Below are 21,208 nucleotides of genomic sequence, written 5' to 3'. Positions count from 1 at the left end.
AATTCAGTTCCCTGTGGTTTGGCTCATTTTAGCAATGCCACATGCTGAATCCAAAATCTCACTGGATTTTGGATGCAGCATGTGACTTGGCAACCATCTTGGGAGTGGTCCTATAATACCAGACGTGGCTATGAGTTTTCTATGCAACAATGCCTCATGCTTGAGAAAAGAAGAACATACCTATAAAAGCTCTGCCAGTCTCCCTCTCTTTCCGGATCATCAGTCTTAGGCACAGGCTTCTTTTCCTGTCAACCCCGGATTCCTTGGAGCAAAAAAGAGAGAAAATAAAAACAAGAATAGCATGTGAGTGTGCCGGAATATCCCAGACAAACAATGCTCCAGGTTAGTACATTAATCAAAAGTCACTAAGATTACTGAAACTTTAACAATGTATCTCTGCTGAAGGAATATGATCGCCTGAAAAAACAATATTATGAAGGTATGGAAAGGATTCCTTATTTGAGAAAATGGATTAATCTGATCTTCTGAAAAACCCAAACATGATTCTTGAAAACTACATTTCAGAGAGTAGCATTTTGGATAAAGTGCACCTTCTCTATGGTGACTAATGTGAAAGCTGAATAAATTAGTAATGATTTTCATTTGTTATGGGTTAAGAATTTGCATAGAAAAGCTAACATGAAGAAAATAATTTGCGTTTTGAAAAACGTGCCCACTTGAGTGACCCCCATTAAATACGTAATGCTTTAGTGAATGCATTATTATTAATCGATTGAGGTGCATGCGTAAAGAAAATGTAAGTAGTATGGCATAATAATTATTATATGCTATGTATTTGCCTATTTACTATAGGCTTTAAGTTAGCGAGGTTTGGGCCTAGTTGCACAGCCTCATATTAAGCTGCATTGGCTAATAAAATAGTGGGAAATGTATGACCAGGGATTTGATGCTTTCATTGTTCGCACTGTGCTGACCAAACAATTTGCAGATGTCTTTAACTTTCTCATGAGAATTGCCTGCTAGAATGTCCTGTATTAGAAACTGCAACCTTGTAAAGTTTGATGCGTGAGACAACCATGTTCCCAGGAACCAACAATGGATGCACTGAGTGGAGTACGGATTGCAACAAGGTTACCTGACGAGTCTGACGATGAGAACTGGAGAAGAGGAGACAATCATCCAAATGTGAAAGACAGTTTAGTTATATCTCAGACTTGTTTTGTTTTTTATTGGACTAACTGTAAATGTACGATTTTTTGACAAATGACAGGGTGGGAAGTTCTTTAGGAAACTCTAACTTAGCTTTACGACAAAGAGGAGAGATGCTCTTCTTCCTATGTTGACAAGACGTGGCTCTTTAAATGAGGCTCTCTCTGCCCTCCCCTGTGCCTTGAGACCCTCATGGGAGAGTAGTTTTGCTGAACAAAAACTGATTGATTGACTTTCCCCGTAGTGGTATTGTTAGAGGAGCTGAACAGTTCCCGATGACTTTATTTCAAGGTTTGACAGCCCAGCATTTAACTGAATGGTTGGAGAAGTTGAGCACCCAAGGAGATTCCAGCAGAGGAAGTGCACTGAATTTGACCAGGCTTAGACTAGAGGCAGAAAACCTAATTGAGCGAACAATGGGGTTGGATAGAATTGACTCATTCTGAGAAGATAAGTTACATTATTTGTGCAAACTGATTCCCAACAAAGCAGGAATAGTACATCAGAAATTAGCAGACCTGTAGAAAAGTATGACATAGAAATTGAGAAAACCAAACATTTAAAGAGGAGTTACAGATTAGAGTTTGACTCAAAAGACTTTGAGAACCTGAGAGTACCGGGAATTAAAATTCACATTAGGGAATTAGTACAGAGCATTCGAACATGGGAGCATTAGATAAGTGGGAAGGCAGATGGGTGAAGAAATGAGACAAGAGGAAAAGGGATTCTGCGAATCTTACCATGAATGTGCAGCAGGTTGAGGATCCAGTGAAAATCTTACTAATGAGAGAGATTTCCAGAGAGAATTTTGTCCATGTCCCTTGGAGCAGAAGTGACATTTTGTTTTTGCAAATGATTACCCCAGATTGAGGGAGAAACCAGAAGAACTGTATTAGCAAACAGATAAGTTTATGAAACTTGCAAAATGCATGTGGGAGGATTTGAACACTCTGTTAGAAATAGAAGTTCCCATAGACTTATGGGTTGAGTGCAAGAGAAGTGTAGATTGGCGGACAAGAGAACCTCAGAGAGATCCAGCAACAGGTGCACCTTCTCCTGGCGTAATGAAATATTACTATAAGTTTATTGATTTTTTTTCAAATGAGAATTTTGCCCAAGAATATTGACTGGCAGAGAATAGACAGGAAAGCTCATGAAGGGAAAGAGTCAATACATGCGTACTATGAGAAATTGTTGCAGGCATTTAAACATTACAGCGGGACAGAAACCATTGAGTCAAAAGACATGATTAATCTTGTGTACAGATTTGTTGAAGGATTGAGACCCGAAATTAGCCAGATGATTAAGAGTCATTTGATTTGTTGGCAAGCGAAGCTGATTGATGAAGTATTGAAGTATGCAAAGTACTGTACTGATGAGATCGAGTTGAAAGAGAGAAAGTTGAAAGAAAAGGCAGTGGTGATGCAGATTAAAGCAGCTCAAACAGGAATGAATGGAAGTTTTACACAGCAGGGAAACATGTGGTCACAGAACCAGGCGAAAGGTCGAGCTCATTGTGGAATTGGAAATGTGAACCGTGGTCCTGATTCAAATACTGTGGTTGTTCAGAACGATGTGCAAGGGATGAAAAGAATGTTACCATGTCACGCTTGTGGAGGCCTCGGACATTGGAAACTGGAGTGTCCGCTGTTAGGACAGGAAGGTGTTGTTTAGCAGACAAACTAAATCAATTCTTTCCCAAATATGAGAGGACCGAGAGTGAAAGGTCAAAACCTAAATTTCCAAAGTAATGTGAATCAGGTGTAAGGTTTTCTGCCTATGCAACAATTGCAAATGCCACATTTGCAGGTGTCCCAGTTGCAGCAAATGTAACCCCAAGTTCACATGGTACATAGGCAGCAAATTCAAATACCTCAAGCCCCAATGGAGCAGAAGCAAGTGATGCTTCCTCAGCAGGTCACAGGTCAAAGGCTTAACCAAAATAATAACTTAATACACCAATACCCATTACACAGTGAGGATGAAATAAACAATGATTAGGTGAGTGAGAGTTCGGATGAAGAAGAATGCGTGTTAGCAGCTTCATTAGAAGTAGATCAGAAAGGTCCATATGTGAAGGCAAAAGTGATGGGTCAGAAAGTCTCATTTTTAGTTGATAAAGGAGCTACACACTCTACAGTGAGAACAGAAGAAGATCCAAACCTGTCCCTTTCAGGGAAAACAGTACAGATTGTAGGAGTTGCAAATCAATATTTGACAAACCCAATTACAGAACCAGTCCAGGTTAAAATTGGCAACTTTAAAGGATTACACAGATTGGTAGTTTGTGATTCGAGTCCAGTATCCTTACTAGGGAGGGACTTGCTATGCAAAACAAGATGCTCGATTACTTGCTCAAATGATGGAATTACCATTCAGACAAACTGTGATGATGAACATGATTTGTCCAGATTGTGACACAGTGAATGAGGAGTGCCCTTTGATCTGTTTCTTTCCAGTTTTCACAATGCAAGATCTTCCTTCTGACCTACATGGAACAGTTAAAATAAAAGTGTGGGGTTTTCCAGGAAAACAATCAAAGAGTTTGAGCCAGTTGAGGTACCAGTCAAGCCAAATGCCATTTCCCCCCAGATTCCCCAATACCACATGACTCAGGATAAAATTGAAGGGATTGCACCTATAATTGAAGAATTTGTAAACCAAGGCATTTTAAAAGAAGTATTGAGCAGCCCATGTAACTCCACAATAATGGGACTACGAAAGCCATGTGGGAAATTTTGAATAGTTCAGGATTTGAGGAAAGTAAATGACATTGTAATTAAATGCTGTCCTGTGGTGCCAAATCCAGCAGTGATATTGTTTCAGGTCCCATGTGATACAGAATGGTTCACCGTAGTGGACCTGTCGGAAGCATTCTTCTCCATACCTCTTCATGAGGATAGACAATTTCTATTCTATTTAAAATTTCTGAGTCTATTGTTGGTGTAGAATTCCTCAAGGGTTTTCAGAGTCGCCTTCCATTTTCAACCAGATCCTGAAAAAGAACCTGAAGTCATTGGAAATGCTTTTCCAATCGACATTAGTCCAGTACATTGATGATTTGTTAGTTGCTTCAAAGACAAGAGAAGCATGCAAGTACGATACTATTGCTTTGTTGAATCACTTAGGAAGGAATGGAAATAAAGGCCCTCATTATGACATTGGCACTAAATCCCGCTTACCACCATGGTGACGGCCGCCAACATACCGTCATGGAGGCAAACATCTGTCTGCCATATTATGACACACACACACCTAACTGACAGAATACTGCCACAAACACAAATCCACAAGACCAAAGGTTAGTGTTAAACTGTCAGTACAAACACCCAAAACAACACAACAACCCCCTCCACATTATGACCTGTGAATCACTACATTGGACATTCAACAGCGGTAAACCATTGGCGGTACACACCGGCGAGGTCATAATGGCCACCCAAATACAAAACAACACAACATTGGTCAATACCAAAACACAAACCTGACACTAATACACACACCACACACACCCACCAACAGCACTATAAAACACACACCCTCATTACCCACAACCCTTTGCTAACAGAAAAAGACTGCAATAGCTAGCAATGCAAATCACAGAGACAACTACACACACACACACACAACAACCACCCATTCATTCGTCACAAACCCAACACCTCACCACATTACTCAACATCCTCTACACAACACACACCACACAACACCCATGTCCCCACAAAGGAACCCCTGTTTCACTGATGAGGAGTTATGGGTCATGGTTGAGGAGATAGTCAGGGTAGAGCCACAGTTGTTTGGAGCACAGATTCAGCAGATCTCCATTGCCAGGAAGATGGAGCAATTTAGGAGAATTGTGGACCGGATGAACACCATGGGACAGCATCCACGAACAAGGGACAACATCAGGAAGAGGTGGAATGACCTACGAGGGAAGGTACGTTCCATAGCAGCAAGGCACTAGCTCGCTATCCAGAGGACTGGTGGTGACATCACGGTGAACTGATAATCCCACAATACATCACCATACACAAACAAAGGTGGCAGGGCAACAGCAACAATATAGGGGAAGCTAGGGATGCAGAATATGTCACAGACATGTAGCATAATACACCACTTACATCCCCACAGGTTCACAAGTCAATCTCAGCGGCGAGGTGGTGCCACGGCTACCCAGTCCCCCAACAGAAGATGCCCCCAGTGATGAAAGCAACTCTGGACTCCATGTCCCATCAGGGACCACTGGTCAGTCAGGTACCCCAGCCCACACCCAGCCCACCACAGAGCCTCCCCCCTCAGTATCCAACACCACAGCAGCCACCCAACGTCCCCAGACCTCTTTCCCCAGGACACATCAATCAGCAGTTTGCTCACCTGTACAGGGACCCCCAGAACACCTCAAAGGCAAGACAATGAGGGTCCTAGGGTCAGTGGCAGTGGGGACATCGTTCAGGGGACACAGGCACAGGGGGCTAGGGACACTCGGAGGTTAGCTGTGCGCCAGGGGGAGGACGGGCTCAGGGAACCGACTGTCCAGGAGGCACTCACTAATGTCCTGAGGGCTTATCAACAATCCCAGGACAAGATGGGTCAGATGATAGACATCATGCAGGAGAACCAGCGGCTGCAGGAGGAACACCACCAGGAGATCAAGAAAGAATTGCAGGTCCTCAACACCACCATCGTCTCCATTGCAGGGGTGCTGGGTGATATGGCCAACATCATGAGGGAGTACACATCACACCAAAGGGCCTCTTCCACTAGCCAATCAACTAACCAGCCCTCCACATCTGCTGCAGCTAGTGGACAGGAGGCCCTGCCGCAGGACCCACATGCCACCAGCATCCCTTCCCCTGCAGAAGGTGAACCAAACCGCAAACATTCCCTGCAACCCAGACAGACACCAGAGACATTTGCCAAGACCACCACCAAGAAATGGGCCCCTCCTAAATGTCCCCCTTATGTTCCACTGTGTCACCTTGTCCACTTTGAACGCCATTTCTCCCCTTCCTGTGGCCCCTTGGACACTGGACCTGTGCTACAAACAGACTGGACTACTACACTGGACTTTCCTCTACCATCACCCCATTCCATTGCACTATTCCCTCATACTTTTCACTGCAATAAACACCCTTGAACACAACTGGACTAATAGTGCTTTATCAGACAGAAATGAGCAATGTATTGAACTGTATCATCCTGTGCAATTGTCCAGAACTTTGTGATTACATCCAACAAATGGCCTGTCGCAGTTGTAGTCATCACATCAGTACACAGTTGTAATCACACCAACATATGCAAAATGGGAAGGCATAGGCGACAGTCAGTTGGGATGCTAAGGAAGTGACTGGCATCATGCTACAGCCACACATAAAACATTTTTTTAGAGGAATGCTCAGTTCTACTGTCTTACCTGTGTGTCATTGGAAGTACTGCTGAATAACTGATGTCCTGTTGTCCACATCCTCTTCCTCCTCATCCTCACTGTCCTCAGGGTCCACTGCTGCCGCAGTAACATTTTCACCCTCCTCCTGCAGATAGGGCCCATGTCGTCTGATGGCCAGGTTGTGTAACATGCATCATACAACTTCTGTCTGACAGACATTGTCAGGGGAGTAGCAGACGGATCCACCTGTCAGATGGAGGCACCTGAACCTGGCATTCAGGAGACCGAAGGTCCTTTCAATAATCCTCCTGGTACGCCCATGAGCATTATTATACCTCTTTTCACCCCATGTACTCAGATTCCTTGAAGCGTCAAGAGCCAGGATAGGTTTGGGTAGCCAGAGTTACCTGCAAGATGTGAGGGATAAACATTAGCCTTGCACAATGGCATTGGGTATGACTCCTGAAGGCATACACTGACATACATTGGGTGGGGACTCAGGCTCACCTATAAGCCACACTCTGTGCCTCTGTAGTTGTGCCATCAGTTGTGGGACGCTGCTATTCCTCAGGACGAAGGTGTCATGCACTGACCCATGATACTTGGCAGTGACGTGGGAGATGTACTGGTCAGCAAGGCACACCATCTGGACATTGAGTGAGTGGAAACTCTTCCTATTCCTGAACAGCTGTTTATTGGCCCGTGGGGGGGAAAATCCTATATGTGTTCCGGCTATGACCCCAGTAACATTTGGAATATGTCCCTTTGCATAGAATCCACCCTTCAGAGGGGCCAAATCTTCTACTTGGGGGAAAGCGATGTAGCTGCACATGTGTTTGATCAAGGCAGCCAAAACCCTTGCCAACACTATTGAGAACATTGGCTGTGACAGTCCTGCAGCCAAGCCCACTGTCACTTGGAAAGAGCCTGTTGCTATGGAATGGAGCACTGATAGGACCTGCACAAGAGGGGGGATCCCAGTGGGATGACAGATATCTGATATCAGATCAGGCTTCAAATGAGCTCACAGTTCTGTGATTGTGGCCCTCACCAGTCTACAGGTGAGTATTATGTGCCTGTCCTCTAGTGTAGCCAAGTCCACAAAGGGACTGTACATGGGGGCTTGCCTCCTCCTCCTATTCCTCCACAGTGGTAGGTAAGGGACAGAAGAGTGAGAAGGCAGTGACAAAATGAAAAATTGATCCACCACTTCAGTGTACATGGAGCATGGATGTAACTGGACACTGTAAATGGCTATGTATGTACAATCGACACCAATGAGGCAGTTTGTATTCTAAAATTGTGTACCAGAACTATAACATGGCAACCGCCTATCCTGTATGTAGAGACAAGTGGAAGTGATCTTACTCTGCCGGCGTTGGGCATCATGGTAGAAAGCGGTCTGCACTGCAGTGCAATTCCTCATTGGCTAACATGGGGCTCTATGGAGTACAGTAACCAATGAGGATCACCCCTGGCGGTGACGGTGTACACAGGCGCAGACTTGACTGTCATTTTCTAACTATAACCTCACTTGATTCCTGACTTTCCACAGGACAACACCTCCACTGCGTATGCTGCTGTGACCTGTGTCTGGAACCTGCCACAGCCTGTGCGATAGGGGAAAGGGCCCCTGCCTTCACTTCAGAGGAGTTAGAGCACCTGGTGGATGGGGTCCTACCCCTGTATGGACGGCTGTATGGGCCTCCAGACCAACAGGTGAGTGCACCATGGGGACGTTGTGTTCGACAAGGCTGCATGGAGATGTGTGGGTGTGCTGGCAGTGTATTATTTGGGTTGGGGGTATGGCTGGTGGTAGTATACATGCAGGGCTCTGAGTTATGTGTATGCCATTTGAGGAGCAAATGATGTCTGAACGCCAAATGTGTGACAGGCTGGACATTCTGATTCGTGGTGTCCCTATGTTTGTGTTTTCCCTGCAGGTCAGTGCACATCAGAAGACGGGGTTGTGGTGTGCCATCGCCAAGGAGGTGATGACCCTGGGGGTTTATAGCCGGCGGAGCACCCACTGCAGGAAACGGTGGGAGGACCTGAGATGCTGGGCACAGAAGACCGCGGAGGCCCAGCTGGGGACTGCCTCCCAATGAGGAAGGGGTGCCCGTCAGAGCCTGACTTTCTGGCGGTGGCCTATCCAGAGCTGGATGGGCACTTGAGGGCATCACAGCAGCCCTAAGGAGGTAAGTCTGGTGTGTGTGACATCTATCTTTTTTGCCTGGCATGGGATTCTTGTGGTGGGTTTTAGTCAGTGGATACCCCTTTATGCCAACTCATGCTTTGCTGCATGGTCCAGCTCAGGGTTATTGGGTGAATAGCAAAATCTGGATAGCTAGCTAGGTGGCTGTCCATGTCAGACAGGGCTTAGTAGGTGTTGGAGGCTGGCTCTCTATGCAGTGTACAAAACCAAGTACACTATGCAGAGGGTCCGGACAACCACATGTTAATTTTCAGGGGCAAAAATCAGACCACCTAATGCTCTAATTTTTAAGGTAGCTGGTTGAGCAGTTAGGCTAATCCAGGAGATGTGCTAAGTACTTGCTGTACTCACAAATCCAATCATGCACCACACACACTCAATTAATAACTCGAGACCAGAATTTATAAAAATACTTCAGACTTTTATATAACTTTAAGACCAAAATCTTTAGAATACATTAAGTACTTTTTTGAGTTATTACTTTTTGAAGTTTTAATAAAGTTAGTCTTTCTGAGCGTAATTACGTACCATAGGGATCAATAGGCAGACACTTTTAAAATTGCATTAAAAATTGCACAGTTCAGTTACCAGTCTCTTCTTTTGCAGGGTGGTAGCAGTGGTCGGTGGGCACCTCGTGCCAGCTGGAGAGCCTCGGGCAGCTCCAGGTTCCGGCGGGAGCAGCATTGGAAAGGTTCTTGGCACAGGGACACCTGGATGGGCCACTTGGAAAAGGGAGTTAGATTGCAATTTCAAAGTGGTGCCTGGGGGTCCCCTTGTGCTGTTGAGGTCACAAGGGGTGGGGGCACACAGCAGATCCCGTGATGCAAGGCCCAGGGGGGCCAGGTGCTGGGTGTTTTGGAGGTCTTGGATGCTGTGCGCAACGAAGACCAGTGGTGCAGGAGGTAAGTCACTTTGAAGGCAACTTGCAGGACAACAGGGGGAACTCTGATCAGAGGTCTGGGGTGTTCCTGAAGTCCCTCAATTGGGGCTTCCACCTGATCCTTTTTCAGCTCGGGGGGAGCTGGTTTTTTCCTGGTCCGATGTGAGCTGACCAGGACCCAGGGTATTGCTCTATCTCGGCCACTGAGGGTTGCAATGCCACCAAACTTAGTACAGTTGAGGGTCACTTCTGGGCTGTTATCGTTGTGTCGTTGGGTCCAGTTGGGACTTCTGGTCGCAGAGATATTGGTGATTCAGCGAAGTGTCCCTCACTGGTTTCTTGGCCTTTGCAGTTTTCTTGCTTTTCTTAAGAGGTGCCTCCACTCAGGAGGGAGATCTGGGGTGATACTTGAAGCCTGGAGGTCCCCTGGGTTTCTTGGGGTCAGTCCAGTGTTGAGCTCCTCCGAAGTCCGGCTTGTCTGGACTCTTGTGCAGCAAACAGGGGTCTTGGCACCTCTTCTGGTGCAGCAGGTCCTCAGTTCTCATCCTGGTAGTTCCTTTTCAAATCTAAATTCTTGGTCTAGGGGAGCCCACTAAATACTGAATTTAGTGGGTGTTTTAGGGGGAACCTGGTAGTGTCCAATGAGACACTTACTGTTGGGTGGCTACACTCACTACAGTGCCCACTTCCTATGGGAAGGGTCACTTCCCTAAACCTGATTGGCTATTTTTCTCCATTCCAAGATGGAGAAAAATGAAATGAAGGGTCCACTTCGCCTGCAAGCCCGTTAGGGGTGGTGCAGGCTAGGTGACGCCACTCCTTCCCTTTGTGTGGTTTCCCGCCTTTGCTCCCTGCAAGCGTGGGGCTTTGCAAAGGGGGAGGCCATCAGCTGCTTGGAGCAGGCCTGGGGATCAAGTTTCAAGAGCGGCAGCCCTTTGAAGCTCACTGCCAGGGCAGTGTACATTCCTGAGGGAGGGGGAGTTAGCTCCTCCACACAGGAAGGGCTTTGTTTCACAAACCAGAGGGCCTGGGCTCTCCCCCATGGTTTGTGGATTGGCTGTTTGGAGGAGGCAGGCTGGATGGAACCAGTCAGCAACCATGCCAGAATAGTTAGCTTTTTCAGGAGGCACCTCTAAGGTGATCCCTGTGTTCTTTTTAAAATAAATCCAGTACTGGTACCAGTTTGGATTTTTTATTCAGAGTTGTTTGATACCAAACAACCCAGTGTCCAGAGTAGCCATTATGTAGCTTGGAAACTCGTATTGACCACTGTCCAGCACATATATTAAAATGGCTGCTCTGTTCTCTCACTATGCCCCAGATTTGGCATGGACTCATGCAATTATGCCCTCACATATAGTATGGTGTACCCTGCCTTAGCTATAGGGGTGACTTACCCATAACGTATACAGTGTAGGGGGGACAGGGCACACACGGAGTGTGCCATGTTGAGTTTGTATTTTAGGTTTGCACCAGCACACTCAGCCTGCTATGGCAGTGCTGGGCGCATCTGGATGCATAGCTCTTTAGGGTGGCACCATCAGTGCTGCTGCCATTAGGGGCTCACCCATAGTACCCCATGCCCTGGGTACCTAAGTATCTTTTACCATGTTTTAGGGAAAGAACAGTGGCACTCGGAACCTGGTTAGCAGGATCCAGGTGCACTCCAGTCCAAGTTGCATTCAGAAACCAGGAAAAAAGTGGGGGAGTACTGCAACAAGGAGCCAGTCTCTCCCGTTTGGTCCTAGGAGGGGTGCAGATGGCAGTGTTTGGCTCTTATCCTGTTGTTGTACCTAGCCTATGGTATGCCAGTGCAGTGCATTCTGCTCAATCTTGGTCCCTGTGTGTGATGGTGATGTGTATGTCATCTGTGGTGTTGGTGCTGGAGGTGACCCAGTGCTCCCTTTCTTTCTCCCCCCATTTTCTTCAGTCATCCTGTCCATGTGTGCATTAGCATCATCTGATGAAGGAGCAGGGGCACCGGCAAGTGAGGGAGCTGCAGCCCATGGGACCCAGGAGGCAGAGTTCACCGACGCCGAGAGGACCAGTGGGACAGAGGGCGAGGGGAGCACCACGGCGGGGACAGGAGGTGACAATACTGACTCTGAAACCTCTTCTGATGGGAGCTCCCTGGTGGCGGCGGACACCTCTGTAACCACCCCAGATACAGCTGGCCATCCCCGTACCATCATTGACCTCCCAGTAGCCCCCCACCAAGTTGCCCGGGCCCACTCACCCAGGAGGGTGGGCATCTTCTTCATCGCAGGCACCTCAGGCCTTGCCCCAGTGAGCCCTGTTGCCCTCAGTGAGGAGGCTATTGACCTCCTGAGATCCATCGCTGCAGGGAAGTCAACCATAGTGAATGTCATTCAAGGGCTGGCATCCCAAATGCAGCAATGCAATGCCTTCCTGGAGGGCATTCACGGTGGCTTGGCGGCCCTACAGAGGCTCTGGCCTCCTCTCTGATGGCAGCCAGTGTCCCTGGTCCTATTGTTCCCCCTCCAACTATCACTTCCCAGTCCCAGTGTCCTCACCCCCAACCCATCCCATGCACACACACAGACAAGCATGCACACAAAACATCACACAAGAGTGGCACAAACAAACACAGGCACCAAACTTCAACCAACAAGCACTCACACGAACAACAGACAGATGCACACACAACAACATCCACTGCCTCCATTGTCTCTCCCTCCTCCTCCCTCACAGTCACATTCCGCACTCACACTTGCACGCACTGCATCAACAGTCCCAGACCCTGCCACATGTATACCATTGCCCACAGTCATCAGAAGAGCAGACCCACCGACGTGCACCCCACATACCACATGTGCAGTCACCAACACCACCACCATCACCACCTCATGCAGCACACCCACCTCACTTGCAGACACCAACACAGCACCGATCCACATGTCCTGTTTGTCCTCTCCCACCCTGTCTGCCCCTCCAAAGAACCAGAAATGCTTGCACTCAGACCCCCAACAGCCATCCACCTCACACACGCACAATGTCCATGCACCTGCACCCATGTCCAGCACACCGACTCCTCCTACTACCACTCCCTCTACCTCCACTCCCATCCCTCCTCCCACATCCCGCTCCAATGTCCCTAAGAAGGTTTTCATTGCCCATCATGACCTCTTCCCTACCCCTACCCCCCATCCTGCCCATAAGTGCAAGGTCCCAACCACCCAGCCCAGCACCTCCGCCAACCAGTCTGCCACTGCTCCCACCCAAAAATCTGCTGCTCCCAGCAAGGACACACCTCTGCCTCAAAAACTGAGGTCTAGGGTGGTGGACACAGAGGACATGGTCAGTGGAGGCGCCTCTGAAACCTGGAGGCAAGGACACAAGTCACATGACAAAGGCTAAGGGGGCCCCTCACAGGAATGAACCTAAGTATCCCCATCCACCACCTGGGGGCAAGGATCCCCCTCCACCACCAGATGCCATGTAGCCCCCCCTTCCAGGGACTGTGGCCTACGACTCCCATCCAGGGACAGTGGGCAAGGAACCCCCTCCAGAACCAGTGGTCAAGGAGCCCCCTCCAGAACCAGTGGGCATGATACCCACTCCAGAGCCTGTGGCCTAAGACTCCCCTTCAAGGACAGTGGACAAGGAGCCCCCTCCAGAACCAGTGGGCATGATACCCACTCCAGCTGAGGTGCTCCCCCACCCCACTTTCGACTGGCCATTGGCCCAATCTGTACATTGACATGTATATAGTTATTTATTTATTCATTATGGTGGCTATTGGCAGCAAATTACAGTGGTTGTACTACAGGTATGTGTCCTTGCATTCTTTGCTCCAGGGTCCTGTAACTGCCAATGTACTGTGCAGCTGGCCTGGCTGTGCATTTGTGTATCGTGTGTGCTGTGTGTGTGTGTGTCACTCTCCTTTTCCTCCCTCCCTCTCTCCCTTCTGTGCTAGGTGGCTGTACTCACTGTTGTCGTCTTCATCAGCGTTGGTGCTCCAGGATGGCCATAGCATGGTAGAGCATGGGGAAGACTTGGAGTTCCGGTTATATGGCAGCCGCGGAGTCCTCTGGGTCCCTGAAGGTGAGTCTTTCTGTAATGTGTTTCCGGCAGTCTTTTGATGACGTTGCTAACGCCCCGGAAATCGTGGCGGTTTGCTATGTCATAATATGGCGGGCGGTACCTTGACTTCTGCCTGGTTGTAGGTGGCTACCGCCGTGGTCTGTGGTTTTAACGCCCTGGCGGTTGGTGTGGTACATTTGCTGTCTATGGGAGGTCTCACCGCCATGGTCATAATTTGGCGTTAATTACAGCCAGCCTGTTGGCAATATTACTGCCACTTTAACAATGGCGGTCAGTACACCGCCAATGTCACAATGACGGCCAAAGTGTCCCCAGTGAAATTATAGTACTGTCAGAAAGAAGTGATGTATTTGGGTCACCTAATTGAGAAGGGAACAAATAAAATCTCCAGAGAAAGGGTCACAGCCATATTGCAGATGAACCTCCCAGCAACACAGAGAGATGTCAGGATGTTTTTGGGAATGGTGAGCTGTTGTCGTCAGTGGATTCCCAACTTTTCAGGCCTTTCAAAACCAGTGCAGAGGCTGACTCACAAAGACGTTACTGATCCCTTAGTGTTAGACTAAGCCTGTGTGAAAACCTTTACTGAATTGAGAGAGAGTCTGTGCAAAGCCTCGGCTTTGGGTATGCCTGACTACATGAAACCATTGTTTTTTTCATGAGCATGATGCATGTTCTTTGTCTGTTCTGACTCAAGTCCATGGTACTGTCGCCGTATGAAATCATTAAGAGCAGAGCAATGAGATTGCCAGCTGTTCCTGCAAATGCGCTTCAGAACATAACAGATGAGATGGTGTTGATTACTGCAAGGGTCTTTCCCTCATCAGGTGGAAGCCACTACACTGCAACCGTCTCAGGATCAAAACCACAATCTGAAAGCAGGAGATTGGGTTGTGATCATTTGAGGACGACTTGCTTGAAGCCCAGGTGGAAAGGGCCGTACCAAGTAGTACTAGTTACTACTACAGCTGTGAAGTGCGCTGGAGTTCCAAACTGGATTCATGCCAGCCATACTTGGAAAGTACCCTATCCTTTGGACAATGAACAAGAGTTGTTGAGAGTACCAACAACTTCAAACAAATCCCAGAAACAGAGAAGGAAACGGGGAATCAGAGATTGAGTCTGAGCAGACCGCAAACAGTGCAAACAGTCCTGTGAGAGATGTAGTAGAAGACATACAGGAGAGTGACAGTGAAACAACCTCAGCTTAGTTAGCAGGAGTGTCTAGTCAGTGGAGGGCTGTCCAAGAAGCAGGCAGTCTTGAAAGACAAACAGAGCAAACTACAGACCCCGAGGGGGAAGGAGTTGAGGCGGATCAAAGCCAGAACAATCTGACTTCTCCTGAACCAGTTACAGGTACATCAAGAGAAAATCCTGCAGAACAAAGAAAAGTTACAAGTCCTACACTGAAAAGAGCATTGACAAAAGGTCCACTGAAAGGAGATAGCCGAAAAAGGAAGGAAGCAAGAATTGAAGAAGTAATAGACACATCAAGAAGATTTGAGTGATGGAGAGTTAAATGGAGATCAAAGATTGAAAAGAAGAAGAATTGCAAGCAGAAGGTACTCAGGTCCTGAATGGGCGTATGCAACGACAAGTGAATGGCAGAGTGAATTTTTGTCTTTTTGTTTTGATCGATAAATTCCAGGGCAATACTTTGGCATGTGAAAAAGATCAATGCACTGAACTTTGTAAAATTGTGAAACTAAGAAGAGTACAAAAGAAACAATTGAAAGTAACTGGAAAATACTTTTTTAAATAACCTGATTTGACAAGCTGCTACCAATTTTGACAAGTTTCCTATTTTGACAAGGCCCTGTAAGAAAGACTGAAAGCTGTAAATAACAGCTAAAGAAGATTGAAGATTTTTGTTGTACTTTTGCTGCATAGTCACAATTTTTTCCTTCTACTTTCTGATTCTTTACAGATCATGAGTAACCATAATCAGCAGGTTAGGAACAATAGGTGCTGTAAATATAATAGGTATCAGTTAGGCGATTGTGTGTATGATATTGTGTTTGGTGTTGACTGTGAGTATGACCCTTCTTGACAAGATTGTAGCCAGCCATACCTCTGCTTTAGAGACAACTACTACACTCACAGTCGTAGATAGGTTGGGAATAGATGAGAAATATTTACATGTAGACAGCTCCCAAGGATAACTTTTTTCTAATGTTTTCTATCGCTCATTGCGTGAGTATGTTGAGACAATGAATGCGAGAGAATGTTATGTCTGTAGACAGATTCCTTCATCAATAGAGGAAGGAATTAATTACAATAGTTTGCCTCTTGCCTATGGAATAAGTTTCTACTCAAATCATGATGTAGTGTTTTTGTTTGTTCCTATAATTAAGTACCTGAGTAGAGTAGCTAAGGAAAATACCATAGAATTAGTGAGAGGATTCTTTGAACCTACATTAACCTTTGACACAGCTTACTCTCACAGAAACAACCTCACATGCCTGCTTACACCTACAGAAAAGAGTTTACTAGATCAGACAGATGACAGTAGGAAAGCATTAAGGAAGACGTTAGAGAAGGGCTTAGAGAAAAGGACATTTAAGAATGATAATGCATTTAGCTACATAAAGACACGAGGGAAATTAGCTTTAGATGAAAAGCATGTAGGAAAGCTTTGTGTATATAGGCCTAAATCTAGAATTGACACATTGTTTGTGGGAACGAGTGAATGTAGACATGTTTTTGTTTCAGAGTAAACGGACGTTTATGTTAAATGGACAAGACCCAGAAATTCCAGTAGTTTATTACATCTGGGGACCAAATGCATATTACCGTCTTCCAAGAGGATGGTATGGCACATGTTACTTGGGGATAATTTTCCCAAAGATCTGAGACTCATATTCTGGCATAGTTGGAAACATATTTGGAGCAATGATTCCACCAGTGGGAGTTATTCTGAATTCTTTGAAAATGTGACGTTGTCTACTATTGTGGATAACATGCTGACAAATTTTTCAGAAGCCATAATCCTAATGGATGCATAAATGGCTGCAGTAAGATTTATGACTCTTCAGAACCACCTTGTATTAGACATCCTTTTAGCAAAGGAGGGTTGAGTTTGTAAAATGCTGAACTCGTAACATTGTTGCACATATATACCTAACAATAGTAAAGAAATTAGAAACATTATTAACAATCTGACTAATTATAGCGCTGATCTGAAAGAGTTGAAGGAACCAGGAGTTTGGGAAAATGTTGGCAAAGGTTTTGCTTCTGTGGGAAATTGGCTGGGCAACCAAATATTGCAGATAATATTGATTATTGTGGCTTGTATAATTGGAGCATGGGGAATTTATGAATTGTATCATGTGAGTAAAATGAATAAATTGAAAAATGATCAGAGGAGGGAAGAAATTAAAATGGAAAAGTACTTTAGAGAAAATTTGAAAAGGGAAAGAAAAAAGAAAAGTTACAGAGGAAGCAAATTTTAGGTGAACGTGGAATGATGTAAGGTGGAATGATGTAAAGTGTGATGGCATATTTAGTCATCAGAGGAAGGATTGTGAAAGCTGAATTAATTACTAATTATTTTCATTTGTTATGGTTAAGAATTTGAATAGAAAAGCTAACATGAAGAAAATAGTGTGCGTTTTGAAAAATGTGCCCACTTGAGTGACCGCCATTAAATACGTAATGCTTTAGTGAATGCATTATTATTAATCGATTGAGGTGCATGCATAAAGAAAATTGTAGTAGTATGTCTTACTAATGATTATATGCTATGTATTTGCTTATTTTACTATAGGCCTCAAGTTAGTGAGGTTTGGGTCTAGTCTACACAGCCTCATATTAAGCTGCAGTGTCTAATAAGATGTATGACCAGGGATTTGATGCTTTCAATGTTCGCACTGTGCTGACCAAACAATGTGCAGATGTCTTTAACTTTCTCATAAAAACTTCCTGCTAGAATGTCTTGTATTAGAAATTGCAACTTTGTTAAGTTTGATGCTTGAGACAACGATGTTTCCAGGAACCAACAATGGATGCACTGACTGGAGTATAGATTGCAACAAGAAGGTTACCTGACGAGTCTGATGATGGGAACCGGAGAAGAGGAGCCAATCATTGACATGTGAAACGCATTTAAGTTATATCTTAGATTTGGGTTTTTATTTCTATTGGACTAACTGTAAATGTATGATTTTCGGACCAATGACAGGGTGGGAAGTTCTTTAGGAAATTGTAACTTAACTTGACGACACATAGTAGAGATCCTGTTCTTCCTATTTTGACTTTCCCCGTAGTGGTTTTTTTCTGGACAGTTCCTAATGACTTTATTTCTAACTTTGACTTTATTGTCTAAATTTCTAATGCTGAATGCTGATCCCTTAGATATTGTCCCTTAAATGGTCCAGATAGTTTAGAGTCCCTGTGTTTGGACCATTCCCTTTTACTGTCTGTTGCTGAAGCTGACCAAACAGATGTCTAACTGATGCAGAGAGATTGAAGCTTGCTGATCCATGTGAGGAGAGGTATGATAAAATGCTATTGTCTTTGCAGTAGATTTGTTCTTTGTTTCTAGGTACCAACCATGATTTTGGTAGAGCCATAGTTTCGATGCTTTCCAAATTATCTTTTGACTAAAATTGTTTTGCATGAAGTCTAAACATGCTATTCTAATCTGAAGGTTAGTTAGGAAACCCTGGATATGTTAACAAATTGAAATTAACCAAGAATTGATGTTGTTCACTTGTTGAATCTAGATGTATGTCATTTCTATTGTGTAGTTATTCTTGCTAATAATTTGCATTGTGACTCGTGAATGCTTAATTGGTAATGCTTTAGTTAAACTGAGGTTCTTAAGAAGATTCGGTCAGCCAGTGTTATACATGTATGTTTATCATTTGGTTTTGTGATTAATTCACGTGGCATTAGCATTGTTAATATAGGGAAAAAAAAAATCTAATTTTACTTAAAGGGTGTGGTTATTCGTGGTCAAATGGGTTATGGTGTGTGAAGATTATTTACTTCAGATGAAATGTTTGTTTATTCATTAAGTGGAAAAGGATTGATGTTTAAGGGTGAAGCTCTTAGTGGAATCACTCCAAGCGTAGTCAAAAGGGCTATCAAACCTTTAAAAAGACCAAATAAGGTTAGACACGCTCACACTAATGAAGAGGACATATCAGTTCTGAATACGTTCTAATAGTATTAACTTTGGTAAGTGGGTCTGATGACATATTGAGTAATTAACAGTGATTCAACCTATAATGATTGTTTTAATTGGTGCTGGTTTTAATGCACAGTCTTCCTTATAGCAGATGGTAGAATCACAAGATCTACAATAAACCTTTGATGACAACAGTTGATCCGAAACTGAGAATAATTCAAGGTACCCTATCCACTAGATCCCTTATAGAAGAGCAAGAAAAGTCTCTTTCTCTCTCTCTCTCTCTCTCTCTCGCTCTATCTCTTTCTCTTTTTCACTCTCTCTTTCTCTCTGTTACTCCAGCCTCCTTCCCCAAGGGATTATTCGCCAACACAACACTTGTTATTAACTCGTGTTGAAGCTTAATCTTTGTGGTGATAGGTGGAATATCATTGGACCTGCAGAACGCCTGGAATTCAGATGAGTGGAACTTGACACCAACGGAATACTTTGAAGATCCTTGGGTTTTCACACTGCACTGTACTGTTCTTGTCACAGACACCAACACAAGTATCATATACCATGGTGGAACATTTATGACAGTACCATGGAACAACTAGCCAAAACACAACACTGCGGTGGAATGTTGTCACAACTCCTTAAAGCAATTATAGAACAACGCCTCCTTACACTATACCAATTTTTTAAAATTTAAAAATGAAAGAAATCTGCCAAGAACTCAGAATGTAACAATCATTATCCCAATTAAAACCTAAATTCTCAAAACAAACTAAATAAATGCACAACATGTTACAAAGCAAAGTCCAACTTTTTGCAGCCAAGGCCTACCTTATCAAGACTCCATGGCAAGATCCTTACTTTAACTAACTAATCCAAACAAAAACAAAAATCAACACTAAACAACCCTATAAACAATAAAATAATGTATTTATTTATAAACATTGTAAGGAAAATGCCCCTTTTTGCATGATCACCCCAAAACGTATTGACCGATGCTGTTGGTTTTTTGGTTCTAAACGTGCACTGATGCCTGCCAACCAGGCCTCAGTGTCAGGGCACTGACCCTTAAAAATTATGGGGCAAATTTACAAGGAGTTTGCACTGCCACCGCAACATTTTTCTTGACCACCAGTGTCGCAAACAGGGCTCCAAATCTAGAAGGCGATGCATAAGGGCCAATGCATCCGTTTTCCGATTGATATCTTGGTAAAACTTGCGCCACAACTGCCTGCGCCATGCAAATTTTAATATATGCGAGGTAGGCGTTCCAACGTATAATTCATTGGAAAACTGATGCATTGGTATTTAAAAGGCAGGCAATGTGCAACACATCTTTCTGATGTGTTGTACTAAGCCTGCAGTGTGTTATAATTCCCACACCACTGAAACCCTGGCGTAGTGGTTGACACAAGGGCTTCTTTTCTAGGTAAAGTGACCAGCTGAAGTCACTTTACACTTACGAATAAGTGTAATTAAGACATTTCCCATTTTGTAGGTAGCCCTACACATGTTCCAATGTATATATTTGACACCTAGTGCAGCATGGGTCCATGAGACCTTGAATATCTATGTATACTGCAGTGTAAGTATGTCACACCCACTTAGTGATAGTTATACATAAGCAGACTATGGCCAATTTAATGTCACACATAGGCATACTGTAGACTTGTCTGCTTTTCATGCTGGACCACTAGGAGTATGTATAAGGTGAGTATTAACTTCTTAATGTTATTTTACATTACCCCCAAACAATAGGCCTCACTGTAAAGTGACGCATGGCCTCTATTATGTGACACATTTCTGAATTTGCGCTTGCCGTGAACCCAAATTCAGCAATGCGCCATGTTTCAGCCTGTAGCAGCGCGCCTTTCCTCCCACTGATGCGCCAGTTTTAGTGATGCACTGTGGGTGCTTGAGATTTGTCACTGCTTCAGCACAGTGATATGTCATTCCTTGTAAATATGGCCCTATATGTCTAATTGATTTAGCCGCAATTTACATAAGTTAACTTACTTATAAGTTTCTAGTATATAGTACCAGTAGTACCTATGACCTGTAAATTAAGTGCCCTTCATGGACTGTAGCACTTATTATGCCCCACTGCACTGACAAAGCAAAGCATGATTCCCAGCCCACCATTGTAGGCTGGCAGAGCAGTTTTAAACTGCTGAATCAACGTGCAATTTAAATCAATGGCAAAACCCAAATCTTTCTTTTCAATATTTATGTGTCACCCTTAAGGCAAGCCAACTAAACTCTAAAGGCAAGGTGCATTATATTAAAAAGAGGGGTATTTGGTTTAATTACATTTATATGTCCTGACAGTAGATACTCCACATTGTCATTTTTACTTTGGAAAGG

This window comes from Pleurodeles waltl, chromosome 4_2 (assembly GCF_031143425.1).
Source record: "Pleurodeles waltl isolate 20211129_DDA chromosome 4_2, aPleWal1.hap1.20221129, whole genome shotgun sequence".
Classification (NCBI taxonomy): domain Eukaryota; kingdom Metazoa; phylum Chordata; class Amphibia; order Caudata; family Salamandridae; genus Pleurodeles; species Pleurodeles waltl.
This window is presented reverse-complemented; position numbering follows the sequence as displayed.